Source organism: Lycorma delicatula, chromosome 8 (assembly GCF_047948215.1).
Source record: "Lycorma delicatula isolate Av1 chromosome 8, ASM4794821v1, whole genome shotgun sequence".
NCBI classification, from domain to species: Eukaryota; Metazoa; Arthropoda; class Insecta; order Hemiptera; family Fulgoridae; genus Lycorma; species Lycorma delicatula.
The window spans coordinates 132521252-132544007 of record NC_134462.1 but is presented as its reverse complement, the minus strand read 5'-3'; the positions used below and the strand labels follow the sequence as shown (position 1 = coordinate 132544007).

At 31.7% G+C, this 22756-nt stretch overlaps 1 protein-coding gene across 3 annotated transcripts in view; it reads right to left on the bottom strand.

Annotated features, from left to right (window-relative positions):
• Positions 1–22756, bottom strand: part of LOC142329075 (uncharacterized) — a 459789-nt gene that overhangs the window by 423184 nt on the left and 13849 nt on the right. The gene's annotated exons all lie outside the window — the stretch shown is intronic.

The following is a 22756-nucleotide window of genomic DNA, read 5'->3' as shown; positions in this document are numbered from 1 at the left end:
ACTGTTATTTGAATATAGTTACATCACAACGCGTCAGGGCTAAGTAACTATTAACTATCTACTAGTGGAAATATTAGAAATAATTAAAAGTTATCATTCAGCAGAAAACTGATAACAATCTAAGATTACTGCCATAATTTCTAGCAATAAAAAATTATTACAGTTTTAACTGTACCAATAAAAATGATTTTAAGTAACGTTTAAAATATAGCATACAAATGGGTAAATATCAAAGTTTATCTAAAGAAAAATATCGAAAACAAGTAATAATATAATTATTATCTGTTATCATCAGCTAATTATAATATTAGTACACATTTAATAAGAAATCTTACGAAAACCACCAATAAATTAAAATAAGTACATATTTACAAAAAATAAAAAAGGAAGTATATAAAAAGTAAAATTGTATAAAATTTTATTTTTTTTTAATTAAAAAAAGTTATAAGCTTAAGTTATAATTATTCTACGTAATAAGGAGGTTTTAGAGTATAATCAGTATAACATTATTATAATGAATTTAGAAAGACTTTAAAAATTCCAACATCAGGTAAAACGTTTTCTTTCAATAACTCCATACCCAATTAAACGTAGCAGAATTTTATTGGAAGATAGTTTATCAGATGCTACAGTGGTATCGATTGTAATTATAACAACAGGCCACTATTACTACCATTCATTTATGCATAGCAGCAACTGAAGTCGAATCGCCATACTAATCGAATAAATGACTTAATCGCTCAACATATACGAGGCGACTTGGATACATCGAGAAAATAGAACAAGAGAATGCAAGCACGTAATTTGTTGCCACTGTACAATCCAGTAACTAGGAGTCGGCAAAGCCCAGCCCCTCTCACCTTAACCAACCGGGTTGGTCTAGTGGTTAACGCGTCTTTCCAAATCAGCTGATTTGGAAGTCGAGAGTTACAGCGTTCAAGTCCTAGTAAAGCCGGTTATTTTTACACGGATTTGAATACTAGATCGTGGATACCGTTGTTCTTTGGTGGTTGGGTTTCAATTAACTACACATCTCAGGAACGGTCGAACTGAGACTTCAGCTGTTCTAATAAAAAAGAAGCCCTACTACAATTTTCGGGACCCATATTAAGTCGGTGATATCTTATATGTTATGAGCTGGGAAATAGGATAAAACCGCTCCCAGAACTGTAAGTATAATAGTTTTTAAGATATCCGACGTAAAACACAAAATTCGATGTCAAAAAACAATCTTTTTTTAGGTTGGTAGTACGTACAATAGGTTTGTTAGATTTATTTTATATATACATATGAATTTTTGTTTGTCCCGTATGTGTTCCTATGCCATTCATCCGATTGCGATGAAACTTTGGTGAGCTGTTGTGCGCAGGCCCGCTGAATTAGTTTGGACCCGCTACGTGGCGCTGGAGTAACTCACCGGGTTGGTCTAATGGTTAACCCGTCTTCCCAAATCAGCTGATTTGGAAGTCGAGAGTTACAGCGTTCAAGTCCTAGTAAAGCCAGTTATTTTTACACGGATTTGAATACTAGATCGTGGATACCGGTGTTCTTTGGTGGTTGGGTTTCAATTAACCACACATCTCAGGAACGGTCGAACTGAGAATGTACAAGACTACACTTTCATTTACACTCATATATACCATCCTCATTCATCCTCTGAAGTATTATCTAAACGATAGTTACCGGAGGCTAAACAGGAAAAAGAAAAGAAACGTGGCGTCGGGGTAGAAATATCTCGAAAAATTGTATTTATGGTCCGATTTGGCTCATATTCAGAATATATATTAGTTACGTGAAAAGAAATATTTTTGCGAAAATTGGAAATATGGAGAAAGGGAAGAAGAGAAGATCGGAAATAGGGAAGATGCGAAAAAGGGAAAGGGTGAAAATTTGTGAAGTTCTTAACATTCAGTTTTTTAATGTTTAAACTTTCAATTGTGTTCATTTAATCTATCTATATACGAGTATGTATATATATATATATATATACACCCAAATCTACCAATGGTGAAGCTCTGCCGGGTCAGCTAGTTACTAATAAATGTGGAAGATTTAGTAACAAAACTTGTGAGAGTTAATTCCGAGATAACTACTGCTGCCAATAAAAATTATAAAATTTTTAAACAAAGCAAAACAACGAGAAATAAACAGAAAATTATATTATCCTTTCTGTAACTAATACATTCTTTTTAAAACATTTTTTGGTATATCAGCTTTTATGAACGAAAGTCATTTCCAACATGTTTGTTTTCTATTGAACACCAAGTATTTCATCGTGAGATTCAGCAAATTAAGCATAGCCCAGGCGAATTTCATGTCGTATTTTTTTCACGGTGAAAAAACAAAGTGTGGCGCATCCTACGGAGAGAAAATCTTTATACTTTCCGCCTGCAAAAAGTTCAAAATTTGCGGCCAACAGATTACCCCCAGCGGTTAAACTTTTGTCATTATCTTCTAGGCAACTCTGCATGGTAAATTCAGTTTTATTTACTGATGAATTCGAGAAACGGAGTGTTCAATGGAGCGAAGCAAATCTAAACGGTACTGTGGAAACTAGTTTCCATCATAAATTTTACATTAATGTTTGATGAGGCATTATTTATGACAAAATTCTGGGACCATTTGTTTTCTTCAATAAAAATCTTACTGGAGACGCATACGTTGATTTCTTGAAAAATAATTTGCCGGCTTTTTTGGAGAATGCACCTTTTCAAACTAGATTACAAATGATTTTTCATCACGAAGATGAAACGCAAAGTTTGTCTTTAGTAGCTAGAAATCAGTTGAATGCTAATTTCTTAAATTGGTTTGGACGTGGTAGACCAATCGATTGGCCACCACAATCGATTGAACGCTAGATTACTTCATTTGAAGTCACATGAAAACGATATCAAACCGACATACTAAAGAACAGTTACTCAAAATACGAAATGCTATTCAATTTATACGAAATGATCCTGAAAACCAGCGGCAATATTTTATGTCGGGCAGATGCTGTATACATTGTGAAGCACGGAATTTCAAAGAATTACTGTAAACGATATTTGTTATTCTGTTACCGTTTATCATTTCATGTATTTTCTTTCACTATATTAAGAATAATGTTTATTAGGCACAGAAAGAATAATACGATTTTCTGTGTATTTTCAGTCTGTTTTGTTTCAGTAAAAACCGATTTTTAAATGTTTTTATTTACTTTTTATTGTTTGTATTGACATTAATTTTTTCAGGATTAAATTCTCTTGCTACTAAATCTTCCATATTTATCAATAATTTAACAAAGGTGTTGTACTACAAACCTAAAACAAATTTTATTTTTTGACACCGAATTTTGTGTATTACGTCGGCTATCTTAAAAAACTTACTGGAGTTACAGTTCTGGGACATGTTTTATCCTATTTCCCGGTTCAAAGTACACAAGAAGTTACCAACTTTACTCCTTAATTTAAATTCCAATAATTACAGTAGGGCTACTTTTTATTAGAAGAGCTGAAATCCGGACGAAATCTTTCGCTAGCCGTACTAGAAAATATATCGTTTCCAGACCTGTTTATATGAACGTTTTTCATTATTTCCATCAGAAGAACATGTCCTCAAAGTTTCTCCGTTTCTTCGTGGAACACCCTCATATATATATAATATATATATAATTACTTTTTAAACAACATTTTTTATCGTGTTTGATTAATCATTAACTTAAAAATATTAATTTAATAGAAAAAAAATATTTAATTTTAATTCTTCGTTACATTAAGTAATTTATAAATACATATAATTAAAATTACAAAGTCGTACTCATATTAAGTTGAACAAAATATTAAAGGAAAGGGGGAAACGCTCACTCACAGAGTTTATTATTTCTGTTAACATGTAAGTACATTAATCAAATTGTTTATTCTGATTGTTTTATTTTTAACATGGAAAAAATTGCAATTTAATTTTAATTAAACGTTACACATTTTTAATTTTTTTAATTTTATTTTAATTTACGTATGAAAAAATTTCATACATTTGATTTTTTCACTAAATCAATATTTTATCTAATAATTCGCGAAATCTATCTTTTTTATTTTTTAAATTTATGACAACTTTTAATGTTTAAAGATTTTATTATACGATTAAAAATATTTAATTGTATTATATCATTTTCATTTTCTTTTTATTTTATTTATATTGAACGTAAATATTATTCAGTACTGAATAGGCCACATTAAAACTTACTAAATGTCAAAGTCTTATTAATTAAATTCAATCACTTTCTCTAAATTAGTCACACGTTAATTATATTTTTACTTTTTTTATACAGTTAAATAAACAAAACGTTAGTGTGATTAATTTCACAATTTAACAAGCATTTAATTCGTTAATAATTAGTGTAGAATTCAATTTACATCGATAATAAACTAAAAGAAAAGCTGCAATAAAAAAAACAAATAAAAACTAAATCGTTTGCGTACAGTACTTTTATATTAAAATAAATTTTCGATTCATACCGCGCAATATTTAGCCATATACAAGTGTAATTTTTTTTATAAAAATTTTAGCAAGCTATAATTTTACTTTCCCGTCTAGATAGAGCTATAGCAGATATACATAGCTCTAGAAGGGAAAATATTGTAATCTGTCCAATTTGAGAATACTCTGTTTTTATCAGATCTTGACGTTCTGACACCTAATGAACCCAAAAAAAAAGTATAAAAATTCTGAGGATGTTCGTATGTATATGTTCGGTGTCGGACTCTAAATCACCTTATATATCTAGAACTACTGGACCGATTTTGACCACACTAGATCGGATTACTTCTATATATGAGCCATTGATACCGTTAATTTATCAACTTAAAAGGCCGAAGGGATGAGGTTGTAGAGCAAGGTCACTCTCAGTATTTCGAAATTTCGCCTAATTAACGTCATATTTTTCTTAGGCACATTATTTTACGATTAAAAAATAGTATCTGCAAAAAATGTTTCGCAAAATCTCATCCCAACGTCAAAAAATGCTATAAATGTTGAAGCTTTTTTGTGATCGCTATGGTGGTTGTTATTCATTGTGGTTTCTTCTGTTGTCGTCTAATTACACATATAAATTAATCTTTACTAAATTTGGAGCCCCAGCCCCACCGAGCGGCCCGACCCCGACTAATAGTCATTCATTTTTTAACATTTTTCTTCTTTCCCTTTTTTATTGTAACCAAGACTGCTTTAAAAAAAAAACAAAATGGTATTTGTGAGCCAATACGTCCTCCAACCTTAATCATTTTCAAATGTTGAAAAATATGTTATATAATTAATAAAAATACAAGTTTCAAAAGTCGGAAGGCTGAAATTACCTCATTATTCTTCTCAGAACCTATAATGGCAGTAACGTTGTTATCAGCTGTTTTGGGCAACTCCATCATATAATCAAGATACAGTGAAGCAAGACTGCACCATAAATTATGTACTTGGGTCTTGTAGTACCTGTATTTTCTTTTTAAAAAAACTCCGCGAGATGCCCGTGCAGGTGGTGCTTACAATTTCCTACCGAGGAACGTTTGAACGCACTTCTCGCCTCGCACGCTCGATTGTTTGTGTATGAGCTCCCGTGTCCGGATGTATGAAATATTTTTCATTCATCGCTAAACGTCGTGTTGCAAATAATTATATGTCTTCCAGCAATCGCTAACAATTATTTTACCGTGAAGAATATACTTTTTTATGATAAGCAATAAGGTGGCGTGTGTGATGGCTGGTGTAGCTAACTCTATAAGGTATTATATTGTTAAAATAGATTTGGGAAAAAATATTTGAAACAGTAATTTGGATTTATAGGGTGTACAAAAAAAGAATATCGGTAATTATCGGTTATACGGGACCCCTACTGTAATCCAATTGTTTACGTATATAAAAATAAAATTACCTATGCGTATAACTTATTGTGTACAATTTTTATTTTATTTTTAACGTTAATCAGACGAGGTTAGCGAGCGAAGCGAGTGTAGGTTATGTTTGATTAGCTGTTTTTTCTTTTAGAAATACCAGGCTTCAAATTTGCGGTTTTAGCTTCAAGCCAATATTGTTAACTTGTAATTATAATGTGGGATTTTTTTCAATATGTCATTAATATATTATTTTATTTATAAATAGCTTTGTGACGAGAAAGTCCTACAATTGTATTGTCAGTTTTTTGTTTTTTTATTTTTATTTAATTGGAATATAGTATACAAAATAAAAAACACATTTTGAATAATACAATAAAATTAAAACCCTTCTATTATATGATTTTTTTTTTTTTTTGTCTTCAGTCATTTGACTGGTTTGATGCAGCTCTCCAAGATTCCCTATCTAGTGCTAGTCGTTTCATTTCAGTATACCCTCTACATCCTACATCCCCAACAATTTGTTTTACATACTCCAAACGTGGCCTGCCTACAAAATTTTTCCCTTCTACCTGTCCTTCCAATATTAAAGCGACTATTCCAGGATGCCTTAGTATATGGCCTATAAGTCTGTCTCTTCTTTTAACTATATTTTTCCAAATGCTTCTTTCTTCATCTATTTGCCGCAATACCTCTTCATTTGTCACTTTATCCACCCGTCTGATTTTTAACAATCTCCTATAGCACCGCATTTCAAAAGCTTCTAATCTTTTCTTCTAAGACACTCCGATTGTCCAAGTTTCACTTCCATATAAAGCGACACTCCAAACATACACTTTCAAAAATCTTTTCCTGACATTTAAATTAATTTTTGATGTAAACAAAATATATTTCTTACTGAAGGCTCGTTTAGCTTGTGCTATTCGGCATTTTATATCGCTCCTGCTTCGTCCATCTTTAGTAATTTTACTTCCCAAATAACAAAATTCTTCTACCTCCATAATCTTTTCTCCTCCTATTTTCACATTCAGCGGTCCATCTTTGTTATTTCTACTACATTTCATTACTTTTGTTTTGTTCTTGTTTATTTTCACGCGATAGTTCTTGCGTAGGACTTCATCTATGCCGTTCATTGTTTCTTCTAAATCCTTTTTACTCTCGGCTACAATTACTATATCATCAGCAAATCGTAGCATCTTTATCTTTTCACCTAGTACTGTTACTCCGAATCTAAATTGTTCTTTAACATCATTAACTGCTAGTTCCATGTAAAGATTAAAAAGTAACGGAGATAGGGAACATCCTTGTCGGACTCCCTTTCTTATTAGGGCTTCTTTCTTATGTTCTTCAATTGTTATTGTTGCTGTTTGGTTCCTGTACATGTTAGCAATTGTTCTTCTATCTGTATTTGAACCCTAATTTTTTTAAAATGCTGAACATTTTATTCCACTCTACGTTATCGAAAGCCTTTTCTAGGTCTATAAACGCCAAGTATGTTGGTTTGTTTTTCTTTAATCTTCCTTCTACTATTAATCTGAGGCCTAAAATTGCTTCCCTTGTCCCTATACTTTTCCTGAAACCAAATTGGTCTTCTCCTAACACTTCTTCCACTCTCCTCTCAATTCTTCTGTATAAAATTCTAGTTAAGATTTTTGATGCATGACTAGTTAAACTAATTGTTCTGTATTCTTCACATTTTTCTGACCCTGCTTTATATGATATTAGATAATAATTTCAATTAAGAAGAATCAGTAATTAAAATTAAAGAAAAAAGCTATTTTAAAACTCCTTCAAAAAATATATATTATGAAAATTCAATGGAGGATAGATGCTGACCTACAGCAACAGTCTAGTCAGTAGTTAGGCTACAGATATCAGAAAAAAAATATTTTCAGAACCTCTGAAGCGGAATCGATCTCACGGACAAAGTATCGTAGGCAGAACACGTTTAAATTAACTAAATAACAGTATTAATATAAATAGTACATAATAAATCGATGTTAACGTAAATTCTCTACGCTACGGTATATAAAGTTATTGATAAAAAAAAATAAATTAACATCAACTACAGTTACATACTTGTACGTGTATGTACTGTACATGAATTACATACATGAATATTACACACTCTTATTAATATAACTACGTACATTAAAATACAAACAGAGTTATCACATCTGAATAGTACAAGGTGCAATATTCTAAAGTATTAATCTCTTATTTTAGTATTTATTCTATGGACTACATTTTTTCTTATTGTATTTAAATTTATGCTACTGTGTAATATCACTATCCAAACAAATAAAAATGAGGACAAGTCGAACATACATCCAATTACTATTTAAAAAAAAAAAAGTCAATTTTTCAATAATCAAATGTTATAACCAAATGGTAGAAGGTAAACTGACATGATACATCAATCATTATTAAATAAGGCACGCCATTCTAATGAAAATTTAAACAAAAAGTGAAATGATTTCCTGTCATCGCTTTCCTTCTTCACTAACCTAAACAAACTGTTGCGTAAAAGAATGCCAAGCCCGTCAAAATATAGATAATAAATACTTAGCTTTACGAGGATTACTCACTCTGTTACCACATAGTACAGTCGATTAGTATTTTTATTTGAAAATCCGTATTGATGTAAAAAACATCAAAACAAAAACATCAATACCGATGGATGTTTTTCCATATGTTAAGGGTGATGAAGGAAGCTTAACTCCAGATTTTTAACATCCCCCTCCAATAGATTTTTAAAAAATTCAAAAAGTTTTTGAAATGCGTTTTTCTCTGAATCTATGCATTATAGAGAAAAGTTTTACAAACAAAAAACGTAGAGGACATTCTCCTCTACAATTAATGTATTTGAAGTTATGCCGTATAATTTTAAATTGAAATACTAGGTGGCGCTGAAGTTGTAAAAAAACGTATTTACGGTTTTTTCAACGGAAAAAATTGTTTTTCGTCTGTATTGCATTTGGAAAAGTTGTTGATCTCAACAAAAAAAAAAAAACAGACAACTTTTATTTAAACAATTTTCTTGTACGACTTACCGTTTTGGAGCTGTAGCTTGTGAAAGTGTGAAAATGTTGTGAATTGGGCACGTGTTCGAAACCTGTCTAATCGTTTACAACGTTTTCTACAACTTCAGCGCCACTTAGTATTTCAATTTCACGGTAAGTCGAGAGTTCTAAGATTCAAATCCTAGTAAAGGCAGTTACTTTTATACGGATTTGAATACTAGATCGTGGATACCTACCGGTGTTGTTTGGCGGTTGTGTTTCAGTTAACCACACATTTCAGGAACGGTACAAGACTATACTTCATTTACATTCATACATATCATCCTGATTCATACTCTGAAGTAATACCTTACGGTGTTTCCGGAGAATAAACAGAAAAAGAAACATAAAACAGTGTTTTCTTTCTTTTGTCTCAAATTTCTCGAAAAGTACTAAAAATACAATTCTAAAACCGATTTTTTTTCAATTTTTCAGGTCGTATATCATATAAAAACAATTAATATAATCTACCTTAATTATGTCGAAGGCGCAAAAATAAGGGCAAAATTTTTCGCCAGCCGACATTTGCCAACGAAGAGTTTCCGAACCTATCTTTATGAGCTTTTTTTTATTTTCACCTGTAGAACATGTCCTGAAAATATGTTATATTCTTCGTGAATCACCTGTATGTATATATATATATGTGTGTGTGTGTGTGTGTGTGTGTGTGCGTGTGTGCGCGCGCGCGTATACACTATTGTTTGCTTCATAGATTCAAACGTTAAGGTTGATACGTTAAAACTGTGTAGAAATCGGCCTGATAGTGTTGAATATTTGAGGTTACAAGTTTCAGTGCAATGTTTTACTAATGTAAATCTTTAAATAACACATATTTAAAAATATGCGTGAAAAATTTGTGAAAATATATTTGAAAACTTACATTTACTAGAAGCTTAATAAAATTTTTATTTCATAAAATGTTTAATATAAAAAACAATGTTGAAAATGAAATTCCCGATCTCCGTGGCCGTAACGTCTCGGCCTTTCATCCTAGGATTAGAATCCCAATCAGGCAAGGTACTTTTCATACGCTAAAAAATTCCATTTCTAGATTTCCACGTATAAGCTTCTATAATGAATTAATTTATTAAACAAAAAAAAATCATTTTAAAAAGGGTAAAACACAAAATTTCCCTTCATCTACAATATCGAAGAAAGAAATGGAGGTAGTTTGTAAATTTTTTTTAATATTATGATCATACTATTCTACAAAAATATTTAAAATGGTTCAATCACATTCTTCTTACCTATTAAATAGTACCTTATTATCTCTCTTCTGGAATTAGATGCACGTAAACAAAACACAATGGAGATTTGTCAATCGTAGTGGGTACAAATGTATCATAATCTCATTCCTAATTTTATTTTTTAAAGAAAAAATAACATGAATATATTGTTATGTTACTAAAAACTATACTTTATTTAATAATAAAGTAAAATGTTTCCTTGACATGAAAACAAATTAAAAAGAGACATCAATAATAAATATACTATTCTTTATGTAATAATACTATAAAAACAACACGAGTAAATAGAATTGAAAATATAAGTAATTATACATTTTATTAAAATATGAAGGTCATTCTATAATCAAAAGAAATAAAAATATTCGAGAAAGTTATAAAAATGCATAATAAAACAATAATTAACGTTAAGAATAAATAATATTTAACCTCCGGTTGAAGATCAGGATATGAAGCTAAAGATAATAATAAAATGTAAACCGTATACTGCTTCCTTTCTACTTATCATTCATTATAATAAAAAACAAGTAGTTACGTTTCCCGCTTTCCCCATAAAGGATAAGGATGATGCATTAAGTTTCCAGTAGTAACACACGCATCATGACGTAACTGAGGACGTAATATTATGTACTCAGCCGCCTACACACACACACACACACATATATATATATATATATATATATATATATATATATATATATATATATATATATAAAAACTAAATAAGTTAGAAAATTATACAAATTAATAGAAAATTTTCTAATGAAAAGAGGAAAAGGTCCTTTTGAGGTTTTCTGCTTTTATTTTTATTATTCTGTTTGTTTGGTTGTTGCCCTAATAAATTGCATTAGAAAATTTTCTAATAATTTGGATAATTTTCTAACTTATTTAGCTTTTTTATATTTGTCTAACCAAAGAATAGAGTTAAGTTATTATTTTATATATACACTTTAATAATTGAGTACATATACATATATTCAATTATTAAAGTGTATTATAAATAAATGTTTGCGAATGTTATAAATCAAATTTATTAACAAAGAAAAGTAAATTTGTAACTTCTAAGAGAAAACATTCTGTGAGGTATAAAATATAATTGAATTAGATAATAAAATCCAGTTGCAGGTTTTTAAATTTTAAATACATATGCTGTGTCGTGTCTTTTAAATTTAACGATGATGTGATGATTAAACTAAATTAATTAAGACAAGAGTATTTCAATTCACAGAACATTAAGAATGAAACTAGATTTAAATTTTATATAACGATGGTAATATCTAACCGGCATCGAAGCTTCTTTAAACAAAAAAGTGATTACAGCAACAGAATGCGAATTTTAAGAACTGGGAGTAGCTGGAAATTAATAGATAGATAAGAAATAATATACCCGTAAACAATCGGGCATTTTCACTTTGGAAAATAAAATTAATAGGTGGCAATATTTGGAATCGACGGTTAAGAGATATAATAGTTACGATTCTATTACAAGGAACATACATCTACGGTTTACAAAGATGTTGATCGATTTGAAAGAAAATGGTTTCCGGAACAGGCAGTGTTGCATAACTCCTCTTTTTTTCTGTTTAGCCTCCGGAACCATCGTAAGGTATGACTTCAGAGGATGATATGTATGAGTGTAAATGAAGTGCAGTCTTGTACAGTCTCAGTTCGACCATACCTGAGATGTGTGATTAATTGAAACCCAACCGCTAAAGAACACCGGTATCCACGATCTAGTATTCAAATCTGTATAAAAGTAACGCTGGCTTTACTAGGAGTAGATTATTACTTATTAAAGACATTTATTACTTATTTAAGACAGTTATTTTAAGCTAAACATTAAAAGGTTTTTGGAACTCTAATTTTGGGTTTTAAGTCACATATCTTAAAACCTAAAAGAGATACAATTGTGGGACCTATTTTATTGAATTTTTCAGGTAAAAAACCATAGAAAATCATTAATTTCACCTCTAGATTAACGTCCACAAAATGTCAGTTCGACTACATTTTACTGGGGGAGCTGAGATCCAGGCGAAATCTTTCGCTAGCCGTAACTCGCTAACGAAGCGTTTCCAAACCTATGTTTTTATGAAATTCTTTCATTGTTTTAATAAACAGAATACGCCTGTAAAGTACTGCAGATTCCTCGTGAAAAACTCCGTATATAAATCACCCACTTATTAATGTGTCTATGTGTACGTAAGATGAATAAATGAATATTTTAATATATATGTGCACGGGAGTGATTTACACATTTGTAGATAATACGAATATTTTATTCCTTCCGACTTTTACATTACCCTTCTACTAAAAATAAAGTATATGAAGTCTACAATAAATATATATATATATATATATATATATATATATATATATATGTGTGTGTGTGCGTGTGTAATTTTTAATTATTTAACTAAATTCATCATGAAGTAATAAATTTTAAAAATGAAATATAACCACCAAATTCCTTTGATAATTAGCTGAGTCAACAGAAACTAAAAAAGGCCTTAGCATCAAAAAAATTCACTACAGCAAAACTAAGTGGGCTAGCTAATTTTACAATAAGCAATAAAAACCTGCTGTGGTAGAGTAATTTGGAAACAGGGTATACAGTTAAAATTAAGTGAAAAAATAAATAATTTATCCATAATTTCTACATTTTTGCTCATAGAAAAATGTGTAAAAGCTTTTTTTATAGAACCTTGTTTTAATTTTCTACTGGTGGTATTTATTTTTTCATAAGATTTAAAATAAACAATATATTGACGAAAAACTAGATTTTTTTGATTTTTTAACTACGTTTTTTCCACAAAAAGGGAAAAAATTTGCAAAATCAATCAAATCTTAAATATTGAAAAATGACGTATTTTTACATAAATCTACGAATTGCATAAAAATATCTGTTTTCATTAATTTTTTATAACATTTTCTTTATGGCGTAATTTTCATGTGTTTACGAAGTATACTAACATTTACTTCCTAAAACTCATTGAAAAATTAAAGGGGTACTTACATATTAACGCCACCGCAACTACAGCTTTATTTAAAAACAAAGTGGTAATCGGATTTCGGTGGAAAATGAACAATCTCTTTATTAATTTTAATAAATATTTATTTTATAAATATAATTTAACCAAACTTAACCTACGCTCGCTAATCTTGACTAATTAAAAGGAGTGTTTTGATTATTTAAATAATAAATAATTGCAATAATTACTGAATTTATTAAATAAAAACTCAAAACACTCCTTTTAATTAGTCAAGGTTAGCGAGCGTAGGTTAAGTTTGGTTAAATTATATTTATAAAATAAATATTTATTAAAATTAATAAAGAGACTGTTCATTTTCCACCGAAATCCGATGACTACTTTGTTTTTAAATAAAGCTGTAGTTGCGGTGGCGTTAATACGTAAGTACCATTAAAGGTTTTGAATAACCATCTTTTCCATCTTAAAGTACACGTTTTACTCTACAAATAACAATTAAAATATTTTTATATTTGAAAAAAAAAACAGGGTTAATCAAGGTACCAAAACATGCTTTTTTTAAAGAATGCAATTTTCAAATGTTTATTTAACATATAAAGATATCCTTTGTGGAATGAGTAGGTAGTAAGTTCAAGAACAGAATGATACATTGGCTTTTCCATTTTTTGCAACTTGTTCATTGTTACAGCCGTTTTATCAACAACTTGCAAATTTTCACAGCAGATCCGGATTAACGGGCGATCAGAAATTAAAAATACTTCAAAAATTTGAGTAATTTATAGCCTTGGGTCTTATAAATCAGTACCATTTCACATTTTTTAATTATCTCCAATAGGAACAGAGTTATGGAAGTTCATTTACTGCGCACCCTCGAGTTGCGTTACCTATGTATGATAGCTATAGTGCGATTTGATGCTTATTATAAAATTCGCTAGCGTTACTGTTTTGCTCGTAGAAAAAACCTGGAAGGTTATTTTATGTAAAATTTCCTCAGCTATCTATTGGTGCTTTTTATTCTTACATACGATTAGAAATAAAGCCCCTATCGGTGAAAAATTAAAAAAATTTCCTTAATTAGTTAACCCTCATATCTACTAGGGTACATTTTGATTCCACATATTTTTTCTGACACCGTTCCAATAATTTATTTGCTGTAGTAAATTTTTTCGAGGTTAAAATTTCTATCGACTAAACTAAATTAGTGAAAATAACAGAAAACTTTTTAAATGTTAATATCTATTGTTTAGGCCGGTTATAAAAATAATACTACATTTTTGTTCTGGTAACTTGCAAATAAAGGTACAAACAAACAAACAAACTGACATGATAGTTTGATCTGGTTGCTTCAGTAACGGTTGTTTGAAAAAAAAACATAAGTCACAGACAATTAACTGCGATGTGTTCTAAAACAAGAACAAGATAAGAACTTGTACGATAGTCTAGATCGATAGCACTATAACTAGCGCGTATAGTGTATAGTTTCGTTAATAAACTTTTTTTAATGTGTTTATCTGGAACTGAATACGTGTTAAAATTATTTAAAAAAGGAAAACGTACTTTTTTTGTACATACGATATATTACTAAACATATTAAAAAATAAGCAAAGATTATTAAAAAATATATAGAATATCCATTTCATTATCATCAATTTCATTATCATTGGTGATAATGAAATGTAGATTGGGGTTTAAAAACCTGAAGAAAAGGTGTCAGATGAATCGGTGGAATTTAGAGAAGCTTGAGGAAGAGGAGGTAAAGAAGATTTTTGAGGAGGACATCGCAAGAGGTCTGAGTAAAAAAGATAAGGTAGAAAATGTAGAAGAAGAATGGGAGAATGTTAAAAAGGAAATTCTTAAATCAGCAGAAGCAAACTTAGGCGGAATAAAGAGAACTGGTAGAAAACCTTGGGTTTCAGACGATATATTGCAGCTGATGGATGAACGTAGAAAATATAAGAATGCTAGTGATGAAGAAAGTAAAAGGAACTATCGGCAATTAAGAAATGCTATAAACAGGAAGTGCAAACTGGCGAAAGAAAAGTGGATTAAAGAAAAGTGTTCAGAAGTGGAAAGAGAAATGAACATTGGTAAAATAGACGGAGCATACAGGAACGTTAAGGAAAATTTTGGGGTACATAAATTAAAATGTAATAATGTGTTAAACAAAGATGGTACACCAATATATAATACGAAAGGTAAAGTCGATAGATGGGTGGAATATATTGAAGAGTTATACGGAGGAAATGAATTAGAAAATGGTGTTATAGAGAAAGAAGAGGAAGTTGAGGAGGATGAAATGGGAGAAACAATATTGAGATCTGAATTTAAGAGAGCATTAAAAGATTTAAATGGCAGAAAGGCTCCTGGAATAGACGGAATACCTGTAGAATTACTGCGCAGTGCAGGCGAGGAAGCGATTGATAGATTATACAAACTGGTGTGTAATATTTATGAAAATGGGGAATTTCCATCAGACTTCAAAAAAAGTGTTATAGTTATGATACCAAAGAAAGCAGGGGCAGATAAATGTGAAGAATACAGAACAATTAGTTTAACTAGTCATGCATCAAAAATCTTAACTAGAATTTTATACAGAAGAATTGAGAGGAGAGTGGAAGAAGTGTTAGGAGAAGACCAATTTGGTTTCAGGAAAAGTATAGGGACAAGGGAAGCAATTTTAGGCCTCAGATTAATAGTAGAAGGAAGATTAAAGAAAAACAAACCAACATACTTGGCGTTTATAGACCTAGAAAAGGCTTTCGATAACGTAGACTGGAATAAAATGTTCAGCATTTTAAAAAAATTAGGGTTCAAATACAGAGATAGAAGAACAATTGCTAACATGTACAGGAACCAAACAGCAACAATAACAATTGAAGAACATAAGAAAGAAGCCCTAATAAGAAAGGGAGTCCGACAAGGATGTTCCCTATCGCCGTTACTTTTTAATCTTTACATGGAACTAGCAGTTAATGATGTTAAAGAACAATTTAGATTCGGAGTAACAGTACAAGGTGAAAAGATAAAGATGCTACGATTTGCTGATGATATAGTAATTCTAGCCGAGAGTAAAAAGGATTTAGAAGAAACAATGAACGGCATAGATGAAGTCCTACGCAAAAACTATTGCATGAAAATAAACAAGAACAAAACAAAAGTAATGAAATGTAGTAGAAATAACAAAGATGGACAACTGAATGTGAAAATAGGAGGAGAAAAGATTATGGAGGTAGAAGAATTTTGTTATTTGGGAAGTAAAATTACTAAAGATGGACGAAGCAGGAGCGATATAAAATGCCGAATAGCACAAGCTAAACGAGCCTTCAGTAAGAAATATAATTTGTTTACATCAAAAATGAATTTAAATGTCAGGAAAAGATTTTTGAAAGTGTATGTTTGGAGTGTCGCTTTATATGGAAGTGAAACTTGGACGATCGGAGTATCTGAGAAGAAAAGATTAGAAGCTTTTGAAATGCGGTGCTATAGGAGAATGTTAAAAATCAGATGGGTGGATAAAGTGACAAATGAAGAGGTATTGCGGCAAATAGATGAAGAAAGTAGCATTTGGAAAAATATAGTTAAAAGAAGAAACAGACTTATAGGTCACATACTAAGGCATCCTGGAATAGTCGCTTTAATATTGGAAGGACAGGTAGAAGGGAAAAATTGTGTAGGCAGGCCACGTTTGGAGTATGTAAAACAAATTGTTGGGGATGTAGGATGTAGAGGGTATACTGAAATGAAACGACTAGCACTAGATAGGGAATCTTGGAGAGCTGCATCAAACCAGTCAAATGACTGAAGACAAAAAAAAAAAAAAAGAATATCCATTGGGGAGAAATAAATTCAGTCTGGAAGAGAAATTAAGATTGAATAATTTTAATCGAATTTTACAAGTATTAAACTGATATTCAAGTAAAAATTACATTTTAAGCGTTAGAATACGAAAAATAGCATCGAGGAATAACAGAACTCATATGTTTTCACATATACGTTGTACATAATGCTGATGGATTTTTCTAAGTGTGAACAAATTGTCCATCCAGTACACTATTTGTATATTACCGACTCTTAAAACATCATATTGTACTCAAATCTTAAATAACAAGTAAATTATTCAGCTTAACTAAACGAACAGTTCTAATTTTCTTTTAAATCGCCATCCATATTATTAAATTACACGTATTTCCATGTTTTTTGTATAACTTCTAATTCTCTATATATCTAAATATAAAATTAACGGTTAAAAGTAAAGAAATAATTTATGAAAATCTTTATTAAATAAATGAATATTATTTAGATTTTCAAAAAGCCTAGGATTCCATACGTCAGGATTTAAAATATTCTTGATTTAAAATAGACACAAAAACAATTAACATTATAAAAGAAACACAAATACAAAATCCAAAATTAAATTCCCTTTCTGAACCGTTACAAATAAAAGCAGGCGTTAGACAAACAGACGGACTTTCTCCGATTCTCTTTAACCGCACTATAGAAAAAGTAATTAAAGAATGGAAGATAGAACTCGAAAAATTAAATATTGCAGGAAATTTTAAAAGGGCATATAAAACAAAAGTATAAACATAACCTTATTAGCCTTCTCAAATGATATTACGATATTTGCAAAACACATGAACGAGACTCGAATTAAAATCCAGAAATCCAAGAGGAGGTGCTAATAAAATAGACTTACAAATTTTAAAACAAAATGGTTTTTCCATGTTAAAAAAAATAATTTACGAACAATAAATATTCTCGAAGATCGGGAAAATTAAAAAAGTAACAAAATTTAAATATCTCGGAGAAGTAATAACGCCAAACGCTCTAGAAAAGAAAGCGCTAAAAGAACGAAAACAGAAAGTGGCGTCAGCTTCAACTTAACAAGAAATTTATATAATAAAAAAAATCGCCTTTGCATAATGCTAAACTCTTACAAAACAGTAATTCTTCCGGAGGCGTTATATAACGCTAAGAATTTTCAAATTTTTCGGATAAAGATCTTTTTAAAATAAAAAAAAGGAATTTTAAGAAACATATAAGGATCCGATTACCAGGATGGAATTTATAGCAGTCCTCGTAGAGGGAAGGACGGTCTTGGAGGTGCGGGAGAGGGTGTATGCGGCCATCGACACTATACAGGAGTGGTTGAGGTCCAGGGGTCTGCAACTGTCTACGGAAAAATGCCGGTGTATTGCCTTTACGGGTAGAAGAGTGCTAGAACCGTTCAATATTTCCATCAACGGTCATGCTATAGAAGAAGCGAATAACATCAAGTACTTAGGAGTTATCCTCCAGAAAAACGGTAGATACACCGAGCACATAGTCGATGTATGCAACAAGGCAGAAAGGATGATAAAAAGTCTAAACATCATTATGTCATCGCAGAATGCCCCTCGGGCCTCAAAGCGCCGTTTACTGGCGACCACCGTCGTGTCTTCGCTTATGTATGCCGTTCCGGCCTGGTGGCGCTCTATCGCCATCAGGCGCAACAAAGAGAGACTGGCGAGGACGCACAGGTGTGTGCTCCTAGGTGTTGTGTCCGCATACAGGACAGTGTCCTATGCCGCCCTGTGCGTGTTATCGGGTACACCTCCTATTGACCTATTCGCAAAAAAAGAGGGTGGAGAGGGCACAAGGCAAGCCAGAGGTCAGGGATGCCGTTTATAATATCTGGCAGGAAAGATGGTCGCAGGAAGCTGTGGGTCGATGGACGAGAACCCTCATCCCCAACATCAAGCCACGGTTGTCGAGAAGATTTGGTGAGGTTGATCCATCACCTATCGCAGTTTTTTACAGGACATGGTTCCTTCAATAACTACCTGCACAAAATAGGCAAGAAAGAAGAACCAATTTGCAACTACTGCAACGAGATAGATGATGCTGAGCACACCTTTTTTGAGTGCAATAGGTGGGACACACTTAGACATAGTAAGGCACTCACAGGTATAACTCCAGAGACAACAATAGACTACATGCTAAGAAGCGAGTCAAACTGGAATAATTTTGCTAGTTTTGTTAGACAAGTTGTTCTACAGAAATACTCCGATGAGAGAAGACAAGGTGTTGGCTAGAATAGGACTGGGTGGACAGCCTTGCCGGTGAGGTCCAGCATGCTGCGGTGTGTTGGCACTGATGAGCCACCAAGGACTCCACGGGTAACAGTCAGGCAAGAGCACACTGAATACTGAAGGGACCCGGTACCGCGTCGCGGCGAACTGGGTCTGGCGTGGTGTATTAGTATTGCCCTTTTGGGTCCCCAAGGGGCCAATATTGATAAAGAACTCTCAAAAAGAGCTAACCGGTAGGCCGACCTGCCTTGCCGGTATATAGCCGGTAGGTGGGGAGGCCTATTTGAGTTTAAAGACACTCCCCTGGGCGGCGTAATACCAACAAGTCGGTCCGGCCCAGGGGAGCTGAGAGAAAAAAAAAAAAAAAAAAGAATGGAATTTATAAACTGAAAAGTGAAATAGAAATTTATAAAAATACAGAAAAAATAAAAGCCGATCCTCAGAAGATTACAATTTTATGGAAGTTTATACAGAATGAGAGAAAATAGATTAAAAAATTTATATTTAACTTTTATAAAACAGTAGAACTATTTAAACTAACCGGTTTAAGGAAGTTGAAAACGATCTTAAAACTTTAAAAATCCCCAAAGAAATTTGTTTAAATAAAGACCGATTTAGAAAATTAATTAATGAATCTAAGTTTCCAGAGAAAAAGATAGGAGTATAGCAAGAAAGTGGACCGAGGAAGAAAAACAATAGAGTCAGAAAGGAAAAATATTGGAAAAACAAAAGAAGTTCCAGACTATTATGCAAACGTGATCCTTAGAAGTCCGGACGAATAATAAAAAAAAAAAAATATTTGTAATAACTTAATTAGCCCGCCAGGACGAACGAAGCGAGTCCTTCCCGTCTAGCTAGAGAGCGGAGCACCTGGAACCACATTATGTTCATTATCCTTATGCTTGTGAGAGCAACAATGATTGGGTAAGTGAAGCCTGTTAAATTTATAAAAAACTATCCGTGTATTGTAATTTTTTCAGAGCAACAGTTTTGTTAGCCAAGGACTAGAAACTTTGAGTGATCTGAAATATGCGGATTTCATAATAGTCAACCCACAACTTAATACAGCAGTTATAGCCGGTTACCCCGTCATTAGTATGGTAAAAAAAGTATTTTACACGGTTCTTAGCGTTATAAAATAAACACCACGAGGACGTGACCGTCCTTCGATTCTTTTTTTTTAATGTTTTTCAATCAAATTACTAGAGGCAGGTAGACACAGTTGCATACACACAGTGGCAGTGGCGATGTTGATTGAGCCACCATCCTTTAAAGATACTTTTCTCGATATCAAACTTTAATTTCAAATACTGCAAACGGTCTCCGATTCAATTTGACCAATAGTAAAAGTTAATTATCGGCAAGGAACATAATTCAGTTGTTACCGTAAACCATTAAAAAGGCCATCTTCAAGCGGTGAAATATTTCGTATGACAATAATATTACGTTCTTTCCAGGTATAAAAACTATGTTCACGTAAAATTTCAGCCCAAAGGTAATTTTCAAACGTTTCTACTTCGTCAGAACGTAAAAAATTAAAATATACAGGTACGAATATCATTTACATAAACTGTACTTACTATTCTGCTGTTACTACAAATTTTGTTCAATTATATTCTACTTTAAAAGATTTAAATGGCAGAAAGGCTCCTGGAATAGACGGAATACCTGTAGAATTACTGCGCAGTGCAGGTGAGGAAGCGATTGATAGATTATACAAACTGGTGTGTAATATTTATGAAAATGGGGCATTTCCATCAGACTTCAAAAAAAGTGTTATAGTTATGATACCAAAGAAAGCAGGGGCAGATAAATGTGAAGAATACAGAACAATTATTTTAACTAGTCATGCATCAAAAATCTTAACTAGAATTTTATACAGAAGAATTGAGAGGAGTGTGGAAGAAGTGTTAGGAGAAGACCAATTTGGTTTCAGGAAAAGTATAGGGACAAGGGAAGCAATTTTAGGCCTCAGATTAATAGTAGAAGGAAGATTAAAGAAAAACAAACCAACATACTTGGCGTTTAAAGACCTAGAAAAGGCTTTCGATAACGTAGACTGGAATAAAATGTTCAGCGTTTTAAAAAAATTAGGGTTCAAATACAGAGATAGAAGAACAATTGCTAACATGTACAGGAACCAAACAGCAACAATAACAATTGAAGAACATAAGAAAGAAGCCCTAATAAGAAAGGGAGTCCGACAAGGATGTTCCCTATCGCCGTTACTTTTTAATCTTTACATGGAACTAGCAGTTAATGATGTTAAAGAACAATTTAGATTCGGAGTAACAGTACAAGGTGAAAAGATAAAGATGCTACGATTTGCTGATGATATAGTAATTCTAGCCGAGAGTAAAAAGGATTTAGAAGAAACAATGAACGGCATAGATGAAGTCCTACGCAAAAACTATCGCGTGAAAATAAACAAGAACAAAACAAAAGTAATGAAATGTAGTAGAAATAACAAAGATGGACCGCTGAATGTGAAAATAGGAGGAGAAAAGATTATGGAGGTAGAAGAATTTTGTTATTTGGGAAGTAAAATTACTAAAGATGGACGAAGCAGGAGCGATATAAAATGCCGAATAGCACAAGCTAAACGAGCCTTCAATAAGAAATATAATTTGTTTACATCAAAAATGAATTTAAATGTCAGGAAAAGATTTTTGAAAGTGTATGTAAGTGTATGGAGTGTCGCTTTATATGGAAGTGAAACTTGGACGATCGGAGTATCTGAGAAGAAAAGATTAGAAGCTTTTGAAATGCGGTGCTATAGGAGAATGTTAAAAATCAGATGGGTGGATAAAGTGACAAATGAAGAGGTATTGCGGCAAATAGATGAAGAAAGTAGCATTTGGAAAAATATAGTTAAAAGAAGAGACAGACTTATAAGCCACATACTAAGGCATCCTGGAATAGTCGCTTTAATATTGGAAGGACAGGTAGAAGGGAAAAATTGTGTAGGCAGGCCACGTTTGGAGTATGTAAAACAAATTGTTGGGGATGTAGGATGTAGAGGGTATACTGAAATGAAACGACTAGCACTAGATAGGGAATCTTGGAGAGCTGCATCAAACCAGTCAAATGACTGAAGACAAAAAAAAAAAAAAAAAAAAAAAATATTCTACTCCAAGAATGCAATTTGCTTAAGAATTTATTTACTATCGATCACGTTTAAAAAAATATTTTCTCTCTTCAGTTTTTCTTCGTATCGTAAGGGAAATTGCATTCTTACCTAAGTATACATCACAACATATTAATTATGTGATATTAAATTAAAAACGCAATTCGACAATCTTTTCAAGTTTAAAAAAAAACGAAAAAATATCAAAGATAAAAAAAGAATAAAATTCAGACGAATATAAACCTAGCCGAAGAAAATAAACAAACGAAATTAAAATATATAAAATTATATATATAAATTAACTTAACATATAAATAAATTGAAATTTATTTTTCTATCAGTTTCCTTAATTAAGATTTAGCAGTTGAAATTTGTTGAGAAATTTACGGAAAACTCCTTTCTAAAGC